Consider the following 21,068-nt stretch of genomic DNA (forward strand, 5'->3'; position numbering starts at 1 on the left):
AGGCACAGGCTGGGGCTGTGGATGACTTGTGCAAATATTTCATTAGGTATGTTTAACTGCAGCTACAGTTAATTATTTGAGCCAAATGCAGTCAGTGCATTTTACACCGCCTGGGTGCTGCTTCAGGACTGAAGAGTATTTCTGTGATATCTCTTTTAGTGAGTTTCTTGTGGCTGTAAAATCCCATTTAGAGCACTGTATTATCAGAATGTTGTGCTTTTCTAACCCGCCTGCTGCTAGGTAATAATGTTTTTTTAAGACAGACTGCATGTGTGATTTGAGGCTGATGACATATTGAGCGTCAGACACTAGCCTGGATGTTCCTAGAAGTAGAAGTAGTAGGGGAACCCCCTATCAAACCTTACTATGAGGAAGGCTCCTTTGCTGAAATTCATCTGTCTTTTTGCAGTGCCAGTTGAGGAAGTGGGTGGAGCTCATATAGAAAGTGGGTGGGGCCAATGAAGGAAGTGGGTGGAGCCAGCGACAAAGATTTGAGCACCTGCACTTCATATTTTACAAATTAAGCACTGTTTGAGGGCCATCCTCATCGATGCTCGGAACTGTTTGGAGACTGCACAAGCGGCTCATAAACTTTTTTCTGACCATAAGAGATCCGAGGAGCCAGCTTATAAGGTGGGGGACAAGGTGTGGCTTTCCACGCGTAACATACATCTGAAAGGGGTAAATAAACTTAAGCCTAAGTTTGTTGGTCCTTATGGGATCTGTGAGGTTGTGAATCCAGTGGCCATGAAACTGTCCCTGCCTGTTTCTTGGTCTATCCATCCGGTGTTCCACGTGTCCCTCCTCCGGCCCTGTCCGTTGAGTATGCGGTTGCCGGAGCGTCCCCCAGCTCTGGAGGTGGAAGGACAGGAGGAATATGAGGTGCAACGAGTTCTGGATTCTCGTATGGTGCGTGGCAGGGTCCAGTACCTGGTCGATTGGAAAGGGTACGGGCCCGAGGATAGGACATGGGAACCTGTGGACCATTTGCATTGCCCGGATCTGGTCGCTGAATTCCACAAGCGTTTCCCTGGTAAGCCGGGCCGACCGCCGGGACGGCTGTCCTCGAGAGGGGGTTCTGTCACGATCGCTCTCGCCACCACGGCAAGAAGAAGAAAAGGTAGAATAGCGCGATCTCTCCGAACGGACTACATGTCCCAGAAGGCAAAGCGGCTGTGGAAGGCAGGAAAAAAGGCTGAGCCTATATAAGCTCCTCCCCTGTAGTAGGTAGTTGCTTGACAATTGTTATTGTGGTTTTGGTATTGGCGGATGGTGTTGTCCCCGCCGGATGTATACCCTAGAAAACCATCGCAGACGAAGAGCCTGCGAGGTCAGAGAACGATCAAGCCCACGCAGATGAAAAGCCTGCGAGGTCAGAGGATTCAAGTCTACGCCGAGGAAAAGCCTGCGAGGTCATACACTCAAGCCCACGCCGATGAAAAGCCTGCGAGGTCAGAGGAGTGGAGAAATCTTCCTACAAGTCGCAAGTATACCAAAAGAAGAATGGGCTCATTCTTCTATCCAAGTCTTTTACTTTCTTTCTAGTATTCTGCGAGTTACACTTTCTGATTTCCTTTGTCCCCCAGAAGTTCCCAAGTTTCGTAAGAAAGAGTTCTTACTCGATTTCCTTGTTATTGACCCCCTTTGACAACAAGTTTGTTCCCAAGATTTATTGAGAACAAAGAGCCTACAAAGAAAATACACTTTTCTGTATCCAAGGGTAGAAGAGCCTCATTGGGAGATACGCCATTTGAGAAAGTGACGATAGCTTTCTCTTCACCTATCCGGTTATCTCGGACTGAGGAACTGCCTATTTTCGTTTTACGACGAGAGAGCTTTACCTCTGGTAAGTGTCATCACTCGGGGCCAGGGGAGGGAAGTGGCTTTAAAGAGACAAGGTACTCATACCTGCCCTTTGTCTCTCCACGCTGCAGTACGTCCATCAACCGAGTTCTCGTGGATCACTCAGACCGGACCCAGAAGGCCGCATCCCAAACTCCGAATCTCCTACCCTTCTCACCTCCCGGCTTCTCACAATACTCACTCAGAAGGTGATTAACACATCACCACTGGGTGTTGTGTTTAGACAAGTCGAGGGGACTTTCAGCTCATCGTTCCTGCTGGCCAGATCAATAAGGTTAGTGACGCGCGACTGTTCTTGTGCTGCTTACAATCCCGACAGTTCACGCACACAGACACTGCTCACAAACACAGACACTGCTCACACACACAGGCACTTTTCACACACACAGACACTGCTCATACACACAGACACTGTTCACACACACAGGCACTGTTCACACACACACAGGCACTACATACACACACAGGCTGCTCACACACACCAGCACTGCGCCTACGTCACTTACAAACAGTCCTACATTTTGCTGCATTCTCCTCATCTCATCAAAGGGGCTCATGTCTTGTTCAGCAACAAAACAAAACCTCAGAGAGCAGGAATGTGTTTCTGCATGGAGGGTCCGAGCAGCCGTGTTGCAACAGTTGTGCTTGTGTGTCTAACCTTGGGCCTCATGACAAGTAGGTTGATTTTAGGTGCAGGGATACACAGGCCCTGCTCACACACACAGACACTGTTGACACACACGGACACTGTTCACACACACAAGCACTTCTCACACACACAGGCACTTCTCACACACACACAGGCACTTCTCACACACAGGCACTGCTCGCACACAGACACTGCTCGCACACAGACACTGCTCACACACACAGACACTGTTCACACACACAGACACAGCACTGCACGCACACATAGGCACTGTTCACACACACAGGCAGTACATACACAAACAGATTGCTCACACACATCGGCACTGCGCGCACACATAGGCACTGTTCACATACACAGGCACTACATACACACACCGGCACTGCGCACACACACAGGCACACTGATCACACAAAGGCACTGTTCACGCACACAGACACTGTTCATACACAGGCACTGTTCACGCACACAGACACTGTTCACACACAGACACTGCTCACACACACAGACACTGTTCACACACACAGACACTGTTCACACACACAGGCACTACATACACACACAGACTGCTCACACACACCAGCACTGCGCGCACACATAGGCACTGGTCACAGTGACTGCAGTGTGTGAGTGGGCAGGGTAAACAGTGTGAGTGTGCAGGGTGAACAGTGCGTATGTATGTATGTATGTATGTATAGGCATTTATATAGCGCACTACTTACCCGTAGGGTCCCAAGGCGCTTCGACCGCTGCGAAACCCTTCCTGGCTTCCCTGAGAGATGGTCCCTTAATGGGTATCTCCAGGGTGAGACCAGGCATCCCCGGCGGTCTGGTGGGGCCGTTAGTGAAGATGAGGCAAGCTAATGCCCAGAGTTGCCGAGTGTGATCGCTGATCAGAGTGGGCACCGAGGCGAGAGAATTATCGAGTCCGCTGACCCTGGTCCAGAAACCTGCCGCGCCGGGAATCGAACCCTGGTCCCGGGCCGTCCTCTGCTCTCGGGTCTGCCGCCTCTAACCAGTGAGCCACATTACTTCTGCGTAGTGAGTGCAGAATGAGTGCGAGAGTTACTGTGAGTGCAGAGTGAGTGCGAGAGTGACAGTGAGTGCAGAGTGAGTGCAAGAGTGACAGTGAGTGCAGAGTGAGTGCGAGAGGATAGTGAGTGCAGAGTGAGTACGAGAGTGACAGTGAGTGCAGTGTGAGTGCGAGAGTGACAGTAAGTGCAGAGTGAGTGCAAGAGTGACAGTGAGAGTGCAGAGTGACAGTGAGTGCAAGAGTGACAGTGAGTGCAGAGTGAGTGCGAGAGGATAGTGAGGGCAGAGTGAGTGCGAGAGTGACAGTGAATGCAGAGTGAGTGCGAGAGTGACAGTGAGTGCTAAGTGAGTGCGAGAGTGACAGTGAGTGCAGAGTGAGTGCGAGAGTGACAGTGAGTGCAGAGTAACAGTGAGTGCAGAGTGCGAGATTGACAGTGAGTGCAGAGTGACAGTGAGTGCAGAGTGAGTGCAGAGTGACAGTGAGTGCAGACTGACTGCAGAGTGAGTGTGACTGCAGAGTGACAGTGACTGCAGAGTGACTGTGAGTGCAGAGTGAGTGCGAGATTGACAGTGAGTGCAGAGTGACAGTGAGTGCAGAGTGAGTGCAGAGTGACAGTGAGTGCAGACTGACTGCAGAGTGAGTGTGACTGCAGAGTGACAGTGACTGCAGTGTGTGAGTGTGCAGGGTAAACAGTGTGAGTGTGCAGGGTGACCAGTGTATAGTGAGTGCAGAGTGAGTGCGAGAGTGAGTGTGAGTGCAGCGTGAGTGCGATAGTGACAGTGAGTGCAGAGTGAGTGCGAGAGTGACAGTGAGTGCAGAGTGAGTGCGAGAGTGACAGTAAGTGCAGAGTAAGTGCAAGAGTGACAGTGAGAGTGCAGAGTGACAGTGAGTGCAAGAGTGACAGTGAGTGCAGAGTGAGTGCGAGAGGATAGTGAGGGCAGAGTGAGTGCGAGAGTGACAGTGAGTGCAGAGTGAGTGCAAGAGTGACAGTGAGTGCAGAGTGAGTGCGAGAGGATAGTGAGTGCAGAGTGAGTACGAGAGTGACAGTGAGTGCGGTGTGAGTGTGAGAGTGACAGTAAGTGCAGAGTGAGTGCAAGAGTGACAGTGAGAGTGCAGAGTGACAGTGAGTGCAAGAGTGACAGTGAGTGCAGAGTGAGTGCGAGAGGTTAGTGAGGGCAGAGTGAGTGCGAGAGTGACAGTGAGTGCAGAGTGAGTGCGAGAGTGACAGTGAGTGCAGAGGGAGTGCGAGAGTGACAGTGAGTGCAGAGTGAGTGCGAGAGTGACAGTGAGTGCAGAGTGAATGCGAGAGTGACAGTGAGTGCAGAGTAACAGTGAGTGCAGAGTGCGAGATTGACAGTGAGTGCAGAGTGACAGTGAGTGCAGAGTGAGTGCAGAGTGACAGTGAGTGCAGACTGACTGCAGAGTGAGTGTGACTGCAGAGTGACAGTGACTGCAGAGTGACTGTGAGTGCAGAGTGAGTGCGAGATTGACAGTGAGTGCAGAGTGACAGTGAGTGCAGAGTGAGTGCAGAGTGACAGTGAGTGCAGACTGACTGCAGAGTGAGTGTGACTGCAGAGTGACAGTGACTGCAGTGTGTGAGTGTGCAGGGTAAACAGTGTGAGTGTGCAGGGTGACCAGTGTATAGTGAGTGCAGAGTGAGTGCGAGAGTGAGTGTGAGTGCAGCGTGAGTGCGAGAGTGACAGTGAGTGCAGAGTGAGTGCGAGAGTGACAGTGAATGCAGAGTGAGTGCAAGAGTGACAGTGAGTGCAGAGTGAGTGCGAGAGTGACAGTGAGTGCAGAGTGAGTGCGAGAGTGACAGTGAATGCAGAGTGAGTGCGAGAGTGACAGTGAGTGCAGAGTGAGTGCAAGAGTGACAGTGAGTGCAGAGTGAGTGCGAGAGTGACAGTGAGTGCAGAGTGAGTGCGAGAGTGACAGTGAGTGCAGAGTGAGTGCGAGAGTGACAGTGAGTGCAGAGTAAGAGTGAGTGCGAGAGTGACAGTGAGTGCAGAGTGACAGTGAGTGCAGAGTGAGTGCAGAGGGACAGTGAGTGCAGACTGACTGCAGAGTGAGTGTGACTGCAGAAGTAACAGTGACTACAGAGTGACAGTGACTGCAGTGTGTGAGTGTGCAGGGTAAACAGTGTGAGTTTGCAGGGTGAACAGTGTATAGTGAGTGCAGAGTGAGTGCGAGTGTGAGTGCAGAGTGAGTGCGAGAGTGACAGTGAGTGCAGATTGAGTGCGAGAGTGACAGTGAGTGCAGAGTGAGTGCGAGAGTGACAGTGAGAGTGCAGAGTGACAGTGAGTGCAGACTGACTGCAGAGTGAGTGTGACTGCAGAGTAACAGTGACTGCAGAGTGACAGTGACTGCAGTGTGTAAGTGTGCAGGATAAACAGTGTGAGTGTGCAGGGTGAACAGTGTGTAAGTGTGCAGGGCGACAGTGTGTGAATGTGCAGGATGAACAGTGTGTGACTATGCAGGGTGAACAGTGTGAGTGTGCAGGGTGAGCAGGGTGTGAATGTGTAGGAGCAGTGTGTGAGTGTGCAGGAAACGAACACTCAAACTAAGTCCACCACACACATACATAACACCACACACATAAGACCACACACACCATACACACATCACACTCACATACACCACACACACACACCACACATACACTGTAAATTGCGGTGTGCTGTAGAGTGCTGTGTGCTGTAGAGTGCTGTGTGCTGTAGAGTGCATAGTGCTGTTGAGTGCAGAGTGCTGTGTGCTGTTGAGTGCAGTTGAGTGCAGAGTGCTGTTGAGTGCAGGGTGCTGTTGAGTGCATAGTGCTGTGTGCTTTTGAGTGCTGTGTGCTTTTCAGTGAAGTTGAGTGCAGTTGAGTGCAGGTGAGTGCGAGTGCAGGTGAGTGCAGTTGAGTGCAGTGTGCTGTAGAGTGCTGTGTGCTGTAGAGTGCAGTGTGCTGTGTGCCTATGAGTGCAGAGTGCTGTGTACCTTTGAGTGCAGAGTGCTGTGTGCTGTAGAGTGCAGAGTGCAGTTGAGTGCAGAGTGCAGTTGAGTGTAGAGTGATGTGTGCTGCAGAGTGCTGTTGAGTGCAGAGTGCTGTGTGCTGTTGAGTGCAGTTGAGTGCAGAGTGCTGTTGAGTGCAGAGTGCTGTTGAGTGCAGAGTGCTGTTGAGTGCAGAGTGCTGTGTGCTTTGAGTGTTGTGTGCTTTTGAGTGCAGTTGAGTGCAGTTGAGTGCAGGTGAGTGCAGTTGAGTGCAGTTGAGTGCAGTGTGCTGTAGAGTGCTGTGTGCTGTAGAGTGCAGAGTGCTGTGTAACTTTGAGTGCAGAGTGCTGTGTGCTGTTGAGTGCTGTGTGCTGTTGAGTGAAGAGTGACTGCAGAGACAGTGTGTAAGGGTGCAGGGTGCACATTGTGTGAGTGTGCAGAATGAGTGTGCAGGATAAACAGTGTGTGACTTTGCAGGGTGACATTGGGAGTGTGCGGGTGAGCAGTGTGTGAATGTGTAGGGGCAGTGTGTGAGTGTGCAGAAAACACCACACACACATACACCACACACACACCATACACACACCACATACACCACACACACAAAGCGCCAGGATGCCCTTGGTGGTGACAGGCTGCGCTCTATAAGTATACCACAATACACACATAACACACACACAAACCACACACACCTCACTCTCTCAACACCACACACTCATCACCACTCACCACAACACACTCACCACCACACACTTACCCCACAGACTCACCACCACACACTCACCACTACACACAAAACAACACACACAACAACACCCCCCCAGCCGTCAATGAATGCTTTCACCAGGCACAAACACCAACAACCATCAATGTACGCTTTCACTAAAAACAAACACGACCATGCATCAGTGCCGCTAAACACCCACGCACACAACAAACAGTGTCAGGTTTTTTTTTGGGTTTTTTTTGGGCTGTATTGTTCGCCCTTTTGAGCTCCATGATTCGCCTTGAATTGCGCACTTTATTTTGCTTTAACTTACATTCGTGGTCCGCATATGTTCCTTTATTTGTTCTAAGGAATTTTTTACCTCACTGGGCTCCCTGATATTGTGCATCTTGTTTCGCCACATGATTCTCAATGCAGCGGGGAATCTCATCTGGACTGTGGCTCCGAGGGATTTTAGCTCTTGCTATCAGAGCGAATCCTGAAAGACCAGGTATCTTTGTTTAGGGAGTTACTTTTTAGACCTTTGCTTAGTAGTTTTTCCTTTAGTGTATATGTTTTAAAGTTTATTAAGATCTTCCTTGGGGTCCTTCTTTCTTTACTTTTTCCAAAAGGATCTTGATGCACCCTCTGTATATCATCAGCTCCTCGCTAATCACGAGTATGAGGAGGGTTGCGGGAAACTGTTGGCCTGGAAGACAAAAACAGACCAAACCAGGAATAAAATTGTGAGCATACAGAAGGACAATCAAATTGACTTAACTTCTGAAGAACCAGTAATCATGCAAGAATTTGAAAACTTTTTCTCCAACCTGTACAAGGAAGACTCCTTCCCATGAGAAGAACAAATTGGAGAGTACTTAGACCCCTTACTCTTACCCAAACTATCGGAAGAAGAAAAAGAGGAGCTAAATGCGGAAATAACCATAGAGGAGGTAAAAATGACACTGAAAAATGTGAAAAGAGGGAAGGCTGCAGGCCCTGACGCCCTCCCAAACGAACTATACTCCGCCTTGAGAGAGGTCTTGGCCCCACCGATAACAAAACTCCTAAACACAATATACAAGGAACAGAGTAAGATTCCAGACTCCTGGAATGACGCAACCATCAGCATCATTTTAAAACCAGGGAAAAATCCTGCAATCTGTGAATCATACAGACCCATCTCGCTTTTGAACTGCGATTATAAAATCTTTATGCAGATCATAGCAAGGAGACTGGCCCTTGTAATACCAAAACTGATCCACCCGGATCAGAAGGGATTTGTAAAGGGAAGACAAATATATGAAATAACCCATGAACTATTCGCCGCGATTGATGTAGCGAACTGTGAAAAGATCCCCCTAACCATAATAACTTGCGATGCGGCTAAAGCATTCGACAGAGTTAACTGGTCTTTTCTAAATAAAGCCATCACTAAATACAACCTTGGGCAGTGCTTTAGTCATTTGGTGTTGGAGACCTATAAAAAACCAAGAGGTAAGATTCTAATCAATGGGAGCCTCACTAACAACATCATTATACAAAGAGGAACGAGGCAAGGGTGCCCCCTGTCGCCACTACTCTTCAACCTTTACATCGAGCCTCTATCAAATACTCTAAGAAAAAACGACTCAAGAACTCCTTTCAAATATCGAGAGTGGGCTAAAAAGGTGGCGTTATATGCGGACTATCTAATGATCTTCACAGATAACTTCCAAAACTCCACCGCAGCAATAGATGAGACTATTATAGAATTTGGAAAAGTATCTGGGTATGCAACCGACGAAGCTAAAACTGAATCCATGAGTTAGAACGTGCATCAAAATATCCTGTTTGCTAAAGACAAAATCAAATATCTGGGTGTAACACTGGTAAAGGATTTAGAAAAAGTGCCCCAGCTAAATCTTAATAGGGTTGTTACTTAAACCAAAAAACTACTCAAAGTATGGGACGGATTACCAATAAGCCTCTTGGGGAGATCAAACTTGATTAAAATGTCCATACTCCCCAAATTTACGTATCTCTTCAATGTCATCCCACTGGAATTTAAAAGAGATTATCTAAAAAAGATCCAGGGAGAAATCGTGAGCTTTATATGGGCATCTAAAGGTTCAAGGATTGCCTGGAATAAAATAAGGAGGAAAAAAGAACAAGGTGGAATAGCCAGCCCAGATCTTGTTGAATACTGCAGGGCTTTCCAATTTAAAAACGTGAGACCCTTATTAAAAAAATACGAGTTCTATCCTGATTTCCTTCAAACATTGACAAACAAAACTGACTATTTCCTATTCAAATTCGGACACCCGAAATTCTTTAAAAAAGTAAAATTGAAGATCCTAATTGGCGCAGCAAAACTATGGTACCAAGCCAGAAGTTCTTTGAACAACCCTTATTACAGTTCCTTGGCTCCCATATGGGATTCCCCGGGCACACCAGAATGCCTAAAAGACTCTCTGGCACTGCCACTAAAAACGTCTGGAATCAATGAATGGGGTCAGCTGATGACTGAGAACTTAATAAGATCGTGGGAATACATAGTAGAAATCACCAATACATCGGTGTCAAAATTTAAATATTACCAACTTACAAGCTGGGCAAGCTCATTAAAAGAAAAAAAATGGGAAGAATAGATCTAGAAAAAGAGATGACGAAAACCACTCCAATAAAGAAGGAAATATCAAAATGGTACTGGGCTCAAATTACTGCAGGAGAAGAAAACTTCATGCTCCCAGAATCACTTTGGAGGAAGGACATAACAGAGCTGGACCTTCAAAACTTATGGCAGAGATCACTAGAAAAATGTTGGTCAACCATCAAACCAGCCCGCCTGAAGAGAAATCATCTATTCACAATACACAGGGCATACTGGACCCCTAAAAAACTATCAAAATTAAAAGGAACCAGCGTAAATCCTGCCCAAAATGCGGGCTAGAAAAAGCGGACGACCTGCATATGTTCCAAGCTTGTCCTTTACTCGATTCTTTCTGGCAGGAAGTTGGTAAGACGGTAAGCCGGGTACTGGGAAAACATCTAGAAGTAAGTACAACTCATATTATTTTTGGGATTGACACCAAGGTGGATATAAGTAAAGAGAAGTTAACAAAAAAACAGGAAAATTTGTTGTTTGTCCTAATACTACTTGCAAGAAGGGAAATATGCTTAAACTGGGTTAAACCAGTACCACCGACACATAGTGTTTGGCTAAATTCCATAATAAAAACACATAAAATGGATAGGAAAGGAAAGCCCACAAAAAAATCAAACTTTTGGGAAATCTGGGAAACTTCTCACACACTAAACACACAAGGCAATGTAGGAACTTGACCTATTTAAACAAATCCAATGATTAAAGCCGTGACAGTAAATTCAGACGGGAATCATTCCTGTCGAGTGGTCAGGAAGACCAGCTCTCCCCCCAGATACAAAGAATTACTGATTGAAGGATACAGGAGAGCTAAGTAATGACTCCATAATAAAGGGAAACTCTCTGCTGCCAGGAATAGTATCGCTAAGAGAGTGCAGGTACAATACTGGATGTCATGGCTTCCCACTAGACTCCTTACATATATCACGCGCAAAATGAGGATAAAAAAATAAAAGTAAAAATAAAAAAACAATGTCAGTGCAACTTTCACCAAACACACACACACACCAACAGCTGACAGTGCACCAGCCACTCTTTCAATTGGCACAATCATCAACAGCGGTCAGTGCACTCTTTCACCAACCACACGCATTACCATCCAGCTCTGTACGCTTGACAGCCACACTCAGTAACAGCTCTTACTGCACGCTACCACCAGTCATACACACCTCAAGCCACCACTACACGCTTCCACCAAACACATACACCAACAGCCATCACCGTACAATTCCTACAGGCACACACATCCACCACCCATCAATGCACACACCAATTGATAACGCATCCACCAATTAATATTGTACCTATCGCACTATGCTGCACTTTACTTTTTAAAGAGAATGCGTTAAAGTGCAGCATGCCACCATTGATAACATTCCAATCCAACACACATATCTCCAACACACATGCTTCCACTCCAAAACACATGCCTAAAACACATTGCCATTTACAATGCCATTATCTCAAACTCAAACAAACCCGAGCCCTAATGCATTCCTAATGCTTGTTTATTTTTATTATTATTATTATTATTATTATTATTATTATTATTATTATTATTATTATTATTATTATTATTATTATTATTATTATTTTAACTTTACTCCCCTAAATCTCTCTTTTCTTGATAAGTTGTCTTCACCTGCATAGATGATGATCCCTGAACTCCAAGCCTGAGCTTGGTTCTAGAATAGATCAAAGATATTTGCGAGTGCTGTTTAAGTTAACGAATCGGTCTGTTACAAAAGGTGGAAGCATAAATAAATATGACAAATCATATAATTATCATAACTTTATTCACATAAGTTGAAACCCTGGCAAAAAATGTATTTGTAAGTAAAACATTAAATAGATCTAAGGATATATGTTGGTTTAGCATCTGGTGTCACAAATGTACCATACATACACATCTTTCATGGGATGTGCTCTGTAAAGGGTGCCTTCTTTCATACTCACCCATATACATAAGATCACTGGTAGCTCCCCTAAATGAAATGCACTAAATGAGATGACTGAGGTTTTCAGGCATCTCCAGAAATGGTCTTTACATGATATGACATAATCAATATTCTCCATTCTTGATTGACTATTGCGACTGAACTAATATTTATCATGTACCTGTGTATCTGAAACATGAACATATTAATAGGCAATCGAACCTCAATTGAATATATATTGGTTAAGAAAGGACGTACCTTAAGCTTTAAGAAAAAGAAACTAAACTAAACCAATCCAACATGTTAAGATCCAACTAGCAAATATTTAGATGAGTTAAAGAGGCGTGAGTTTAGGTTTGTTGTATATGTCACATTTAAATCCTCATTTAACCCTATCCATGCTGATGACGGAACCACTCCGTCATCAGCCGCGATGGCGCTGTGCTGATGACGGAGCAGTTCCGTCATGGCCCGGCCGACGCGCCTGCGGGGCGCTGTTTTCGCGCCTGCGCGGCGCGTTCTATTGAGCGGGTGGGGCCATGACGGAACCGCTCCGTCATGAGCACAGCTCAACCGCGGCTGGTGACGGAGCGGTTCCGTCACCATCATGCGCCCGCCGCGCGGCCCCCCCCGCCCCCTTAGCGCTGCGGCAGAATAGCCGCCGCAGCGATGTGGTTAACTACCAAACTGCAATCGCAAACATCTCACTAAATTACGATAATTCACTTTCTATATTTATCCTCAAACTTCCAATAAGATTCCAACATAGGAATGCTTTAGTTAGGAGAAAATTGTCATAATTTCTACTTTTTTATCCTAAAATCTCACAGTGTTTCCATCCCGATATCAATTTCTTGGAATCTAGACGACATTTACGTTGATGCCCAAATCACACCCCATTGCATTGGAATGCATTGTAGAAAGAGCTGCGATGCAACTAAAAACCGATAAAGTAGAGGATAAGGAAATTATGTCAATTTTGTCAATGTGACTTATAATTCCCAAAACGTAAATAAATGTTGAGCACAGTTGTTGTGAAGCCAATAGGCAACAACATTCAACAATGCAGCCAAACATTTGTAGCACATTGAGTCCAACTGTTATTCCTCCATCAGAAGTTAAGAACAAGAAAAAAATAAAATTTGTGTTGAAACAGAAGCACACACCTAAGAATCCTATCATTGCGGGTACACCGCCCTTGAATGGACTGTGGGGTGAATTCACGTTAAACCCGCCCCATAAAACCTGATTGCCAGTCAGGAGCAGTAACCCTGCTGCTACATTCACAATTGTTTGAAAAAAAATCAGAAATAGCTGCTTTGGAATTGCGGCATTGCCCTGCAGTTCACTGTGGGGTAAGGACATGCAGTTTCTTTCCACTTGCCTTGGCTTCCCTCCACTTTTCTCCAAAAGTTCCAGCTAGTTAAGAGCAGCTGACCACTTTTTGACATAAAAACCATTGACAAACAGAAATATCTGCCAAAGAAGCCAGCATTTCCCCTGAGCAAGGGCGTACTGAAGAAACAGCTATATCAGCTTCAGACTGATTAAATTGTTCTTTATGCCCCTCGCTAATATTGATCTGCGACTGACGAGGCACAAGACAGAAACAGAAGCTAATAAACACTCCAAGAAAGAACATGCAGCTGTAGGGTGAAAGGCTGCCAAATGAGCTAAACATAGAGAAAGAGAGATGAAAGAAAATAGAAATAAAAAATCAAGCAAGCCAATGGGTTTCACCTTTGCGACCTGTTTGCGCTGCCTATGTCTTTTGCTCATACTGTACAGCATTGACATTGACACTACCTTTTAAAATTTACCTATCTGAGATAGAATAGTAAATAAAAAATATGAATATTAAAAAGCGCAAAAGTGCCTTTATTTGAAAGTGGAATGGCAAGCAGCAATTTACTCTCCGTCCTACCAAAAATATATATATATTAAATTAAATCAGGACGGTGAGAGAGAGGAAACAGAGAAGTGGATTGGGGTAGTTGGAGTGGAAGGGTTACAGAAAAGAAGCACTTGAGGAAGGGACCAACAGAGAGGAGGTGCACATAAGGGAGTAAACAATATGGGATGAAAGGAGTAGCACGCAGGTGAGAGTAAACAGAGCGCAAGGGAGAGAGAAGCACTCAGGCAAGGCACAGTAACACAGAGCGCAGGGAGAAAAGCACATGGACGAGAGAGAGCAAGTTGGAGCGCAGAGGCAAGAGACACACACAACGGAGACTGCTGGAAGGCAAATGCTCTCTCTCATGGATTGCTTAAGCAAACATAAAAAGTGGTTTCCTAATAGTAAGAAGTGGAAGGACACAGGTAAAGAAGCTATGTTCCAGGGGAGGGACAAACACAAGTTGGACAAGGCAAGCCATCAAATAAGAAGCGAGCAAATGAGAGTGGCAATAAAGCCAACCAATGATAAAAGTAAGAAGTGGAAGTGTAGTATGGGCTGAAGCCTACTTTGCGTGCATGTTAGGTTAGCATGGCTTTTTAGAAGTTTAAACGCCATTTTAACTTTTGCTGCTTTTGCACAGGACACTGCATATAACTGTTTTTGTAAGTTGGGCTTTTCGAAGGTCTATACATGAGAAAAGGTTTGTTTTTGACATCTCTAGACTTACATCATACGCCTCGTCTGTACAGCGAGTGCTGAAGCCTTCAAGGTTATCATAACAGAATAGATGTTGTTCGACATGATCGAGTAACACGGTTAGACATAACAATTTGGCAGCTGTGAGCCAACTAAGATTCTGGCGTCTTTATTATCACACACTTGCCATGATTTCACACACTTGGAAGATTTTCGTTTCCAGGGATGCAGAGAGAAAATGCTGATCCACATGTGATTTACTCTTACTGAGCGGAAAGGTAATGGGGTCCCCCAAACAAGCCTGAGAGACTGTCTTTAGTTTATAATACACAGTTCCTATATAGGGAAGGTTTGAAAACTAGGCTCTTTAAGACCTGTTTTTCACTATCATTGTAATATGATTTCTCCTTTTGTATTTTATGGAATTGTAACAATGCTGACCATATTATTTCTAATCATATGTCTGCTTATGTTGGCTAAGATACTGCACCTGAGATCACGTCGTTAAAATAAATATTTTAACCTTACTGTGTCTCTTATTTACTTCTGTTGTGGACTGGTATGAGAGTATAACAAAAGAGTGTTCTCACTTCCCACCATTCCTGAGATGGTCCTAAGTTGCATGTTCTAGGTTGTCTAATCATTGGTTACTTTGCTATACGACGAAGAGCTAATATGTCACTGATGCTGGCTGGTTGGGGTTTTTCTAGTTACTGAGGAGAGTTTTTGGTACACCACAATTCACTGATGTCCTGGGTCTCTGTGCACAGTTCTGTGTATGTACAGAAAAAACAATGTCCCAACAGGTAGCAATCTTAAGGCAGTTTAAACATGCATGCAAACAGCATTACATTGGAAGGAAACAAGGAGAGTAAAGAGATTGGTGTATGGCTTGTAATTCACCAATTTGTGGAAGAAGTTGCACATGGAAATACAGTTAAGGCAGCACTGTACAGAGAGAATCATGTGACAACCCGGAGGCACTTGGTGAAGGAGTGATATATACAAGTGAACAGTGACGAAGCAAGTGATGAAGGTGAACAGCGTGAACGGCGCAAGGTGACCAATATATGTACAATGGTGGCTCAGTGAGTAATGATTCTAGTCAATCACAATACAGGTTATCATATTTATGAGCCAAACGCTAGAGTGCGCCAAACAATTGCGCTGTGATGTCGACGGCGTTTCGATCCACGGTTGATCGGGATCTTCTTCAGGACAGGGTTGTTGAGTTTGTAGTGTGCTGCGGAGGGAAGGAAAAGGTAAGAAGGGCAGGGGAGGGGATGGAGACGCTGCACGTAATCGTGAACCGTGTGGTAACTACCAGACATGCGGCGTGTGTCACGGTACCTACAGCCAGGATGAGCAGTCAAAAAGGGGGCGACCGAGTATGAGCAGAAGGGTGAGGCTTGGGTCAGATGGTGTTAACCATGTGAGTGGAGAGATGAATACATGCATTTCACAGCATGTGATAAATCAGGTATATCATAGTGCCGCGATGGGGGATCGGGGAGGAGGGAGGCAGGCCCGCGAGGGAAGCATAAGCGTGTAGTCAGGCATACCTGATGGGGCTCGATTGCGGGAGTTAATGGCCCGGGGAGCTCGATTGGCAGGTGGTACTGCACTGGCTGGTGGAGGAAAACAGGGAGGTTAAGGGGGTGGGGGCTCAGGGCGGTTCTACAGGGGGGGAAGGAAAGGAGCTTACTTGGGATGATGGAGGACGCATGTCTAGAAGTTAAGAGATCGTCGTCAGGGGTAGCACATCTAAGGGGGAGACAGAGACCGTGTAAGCACGAGCATCACACGGATGGCGTGGACGTGGGGCTATCGGGGGGGGGGCGCAAGGGTTAAGGATTTACCTCAAAGAACGCTTGGAGAGGCGTCTGTGGCAGGGTGGAGAAACAAGCAGCGTCTGTAAGTGTAAGGAGAATAGCACAGAGTCAGTTATCGGCGGTGGCCGAGGTAACGCTATGGAAGCTGGAAAAATGAAAAGAGAAGGCGCGTACCTGAATAAATCAGAGCTGCTATCTGGAGATTAATCAATGGCAGGGGTGCGACTCGTCTAAGCGGTGAAGCAATCCATTGACCGGAAGAGTCAGCTAGGGATAAGAAGACACTAATTGGGTGGGGTGGATGGGTGACGTGGGGAGAGGGCGGGCCGAACCGGAGGTTGGGCACGGAAAGCGATGATGTACTACTCGCTGTGCGAGTCCGAAGGGAAGCTTTATTGAAATGACAGGGATGAACAATCGAGACAGTTCAGCAAGAGTTGTAGTGGATTTGTTGTACAGGGTGACGGTTTTGAATTCAATTGTAAACATCGAGAAAATCATTTAAAACAATACAACTACCAATATTTGTGCGGCAGCCAGAATACAGATTTGTCAGAGTAATGTGTGGTGAGGGTACAGAAAATTCATGAAAGGCAAAATCGGCAAAGTTGTATTAACGTAAACACAGTCGTTCTGGCAGAAAGGCTCACATGTATAGACAGGTCATGAAAGTCAAAGCCGGCAAAGTTGTATTAACGTAAACACAATCATCATGGCATAAAGGCTCACATGTACAGCAATAGCAGACAAGGCTGGACTAGGGAATGTGCGGCCAGGATGGCCCTCGGCCGGATAGAAGGGCAGGAATGTGCGGACTGGTTTAAGAAGTAACGGTACTGTTCAACTCATCGAGTGTGTTCAGGCCGTGGTTGACAGAGTCCACAAGTGAAATCCATTTACATTCTGCTCTGTTTAGTAGGCTGGTGATGTTGCCTCCTCTGATAGGTAGTGTGGGTTGCTCAATAACCTGCCACCGCAGGTCTGTGTCCCGGTGTTTGTGTTCAATGAAATGGGTCACCAAAGGGGCAGTGATGAATTGACAGTTTATCCTGCTTTTGTGCTGAATTATCCGCTGTTTGACCATCTGGGTGGTCTGGCCGATATATATAAGGTCACAGGGGCAGCGGATGGCGTAAATCACATTGGGGGTTCTGTGTATGAGGAGGATTCTTGCAACAGAAGGACACACATAAAGAAGCTATGCTCCAGGGATGAGACAAACAAAAGATGGATAAGGCGAGCCATCAAATAAGAATGAAGTAAACGAGAGTGGCAATTCAGTCAACCATTGATAAGCAATGGGAGGGCTTTAAGCCCACTTAAAGATCTAGGTAAGCTGTCAATAGGTCTCTTGCAACCAGACTGTGTGCGCTGTCTGGTAGGCTCGACCTGTCAAGTAGAGGCAAGTGGAGTGATAGAGGACAGAAGAAGTAGGGAAATAAGAATTCAAATAAAGAAAGAAAGAAACAGAATTGAAAAGGGGAATAATGTAATGCAGGAAATATAAAAATAATTAAAGAGAAGAAAGGAAAGAGGAAAGAAGACAGGAGAAAAGGCTTGCAGAGGAAAGGATGGAATGAAAGCTAAAAAGACGTAATGAACAAAGAAGAATAAGAAGAAAAATACAACGAGGGAAAGAAAGAGAAAATGAAAGAAAGAATTAAGATATAATGAAATTACATAAAGAGGGAAAACAATATAAAAAGAAGCAATGGAGGCAAAAGAAAGGACTACAAAAGAAAGAAGGTCAAAAGAATGGGAAAGGGTAGGACAGGAAGATTATAAGATGAAAAGAAGAAAAAGGAATGAAAAATGGATAGAAAGGACAAAAGATTGAAAGAAAATTAAATAAGACTATAAAGCAGGAGAAATGCAAATAAATAATAACAGAAAGATGGAAAGAAGAAGTGAAAAGACAATCGAAAGAAGGAAATAATGATATGAAGTAGATAGAGACAGAAATATAAAATAAAGAGGAAATAAAAGGAAAGAAAGGGTGGAAGGAGGGAGAGATTGGTAAATGTGTTGCTTTTTGTCCAATTCCTTAAAAATCATGCTGCTTGATAGCATCATTTTGAACAATTTTACTAACTTTTCTCGTGGCACAATTGCAGTGGACTTTCATAGAAACGGTAGATGAGACTTTCACTTTGCTAGCTCACTTAGTGCCATATGGTTCAAAGTGGAGGGCATTTTATTTTTCTACCCACTCCCTTGCCCTACGGCTGATTGATTAATTTAGTTACAAGACCGCCATATTTCGAGACAATCAGGAGCAGCAGCCCCTTTCCCAGCTCACAACTGCTCACTTCTAAAGTACCAGTACAGAAGCAAAGGCAAACAAAGAGAAGGGTAACCACTGCTTGAGCCAGTTGGGATCTGGAGGGGGGAAAGGTGCCATACCTCTGCTCAGCTGGAATGCCACCAGGTAGGTGCATGATTTAAAGCAAAGCCCTCCCAATCCACTTACTCACTCACACATGCAAAATCACTCCACATACCACTCTCATGAGTCCGAGTAACCTTATACACACCTAACTTTTCACCACTCATATACAAGGTGATTTGTGTGCTACATATATGAAATGATGCAAGTCTACCGATGAGAGGCTGTTGACTTGGTGCGATTAGTATTAAAAGCACTGTGACTCCCTCCATGCTACCCTGCCCAGCGCTCTGCTCCGCAGCCACTCTAAGTGTCTGGTGGGTTGGGAGGATAAACAGCACAACGCACAGCAACAAATTATTGAGCTCAATCTCTGCTGCCATTGGCTAGGTGTTGCCCTCAGATGCCGCTCTCTCTTTCCAAGAGGGTGGATACATTTGCAGCCAAATCTACATTGCTTGACCATTATGTGCCAGCCATGGCTCCCTCTGTGCAAAAGCCGAGGTTGATCACTCTCAGTACTAAACGATTAACCTAGAGAAGTGCTAAAACATGAAAGGTAACCTGGATTGTGAAAGCACTGTTTACCCACCTTTGCCCCCCACCCTTGAAGGAGGATAAATATTGGCCACCTTGACCAGTATCTTTGTCCTTGATTTAACTTCAGATGGATAATAAACAGGACTGTGTGTGCCTTTTTGCTTTCCCTGAAGTCTATGTACAAGCCAAGACTGTGAGGGAAGCCTTGATGCTGTGTCCTGGAAGGAGGCAGAAGCTATCAGCCAGAGTGGAGAAGATCAGGCTCCTGACCATAAAGATTCAGGAGCAAAGAACAGCAGACTGAAGCCTGTGTGGCGGTCATCTCTGAGAAGGGAGGGACACATTAGCCGTAAGGATCCTGAAGCCAGCTGACTCGCAATGACCCAAGAGCTGCTCTACATTCTGGGATATTAGGGACCTGCGGAGAGTGTTACAGCACTACAAGTGTGGAAGGCCTACTTTGCCCTCAACCCATCTGATATAGCCTGTGAATTCATGGGAGCTGCATCTTCACTATACTAATTCAACACTAATCCTCTATGGGTCCCGGAGTAGCGTGCTACTCACCGAAAAAAGCGCTTCAACGCCTCATCAGGGGTAGTAAGCACTATATAAATGCAATTACAACACAATACAACACAATACAATACCCCCATTCCTGCTGAAAAGCCCAGGGAGGAGTTTCTTCTTCACTCTAGACCTGAAGGTAGTGTTTGGTTGGAAAATGCCAGTTGCCCTAATGTAGGAACAACTGTAATTTTCGTTTCAGCCCCTCTGGTTCCTGAGTTATCAGAAATGTCTGGTCCCTAACCCTGAATCTCAGCTATCCAGTCCCATCTGGTGGGCCTGGGGTTGCTCCTGGTCTCATGGGATTGACTGCCAACGAAACATTTTGACCACAACACAGTGGGGGGCGGTGACCCTCAACACTTGATGGGCATTGAGGGGACCAAGAGCCAAACCCAGTGGGGGCCAAAAATATATATTTTTTAAATTAAATGTACTTACCCATATTTCGCTCTCCTCCTTCTGTTTCTTCTTTCTTTTTAGATGCCGTCAGCGTGACAACACCTCGTGGAGCCTCAGGCAAACCACTTCTGCAAATCCCGACGCTGTTCTCATGCTGTAGATGAGCAGAATGGGAGCAGCACTAGGATTGGCTGAGGCGGCTGCCTCGACTCTCCAGCAGGCACAGGAGGCCTGTGACTGTTCTCCACCAAGCTGTCTGAGACAGCTAGGTGGAGAGGTTTACACTGAGCATGTCAGGCTGGCTATCTCAACCTCTGCCTCATCACTGTTCTTGAGAAGGGCCCTTTGGTAAGAGCTGCTCATCTGGCACTGTTGACAAACCAATCCACAGCAAAATCTTGTGCACTGCAGCAAACGACACCCTCACTTGATCTTTGCCACTCTTTAACACCTTCAGCATTCCTTATCTTTGGCAATGTCTTTGCACATACACAAACCTCAAACACGGCAACAGGCATCATCCTTTCTGATGTGCAAATGTGGCAACAGGCATCATTCCTTCTGATGTTTTTCTGATTACACTGTAGGGGGCTTAGAATGTGGTTTTTACATTGACTGAGATCTTGACCCACGCAGTGAAGAAAATAAGATTTAAACGTTTCGATGCGTGTGACACAGCTTACTTTGTTCGCTTATTAAAACATTCTTGCAAGAAAGCATATGTAGGTAAAACTGGACAGAATAACACCATCAATTTTAATTAATTCAACAGGATTGTAAGGACTTTGAATGTGAAATCTGTTGTCATGTTTCACTTTTAAAAATTGCATCATAATTACCTTCACTATTGAGTATTGGAGGTCGTTCAGGCATCACAGCAAAGTCAAAATTATGCATGGAAAGTGTTACAGCGGGGAGAATATTTGAAATGCTGATTAAAAGCAAA

Source organism: Lissotriton vulgaris, chromosome 5 (genome assembly GCF_964263255.1).
Source record: "Lissotriton vulgaris chromosome 5, aLisVul1.2, whole genome shotgun sequence".
NCBI classification, from domain to species: domain Eukaryota; kingdom Metazoa; phylum Chordata; class Amphibia; order Caudata; family Salamandridae; genus Lissotriton; species Lissotriton vulgaris.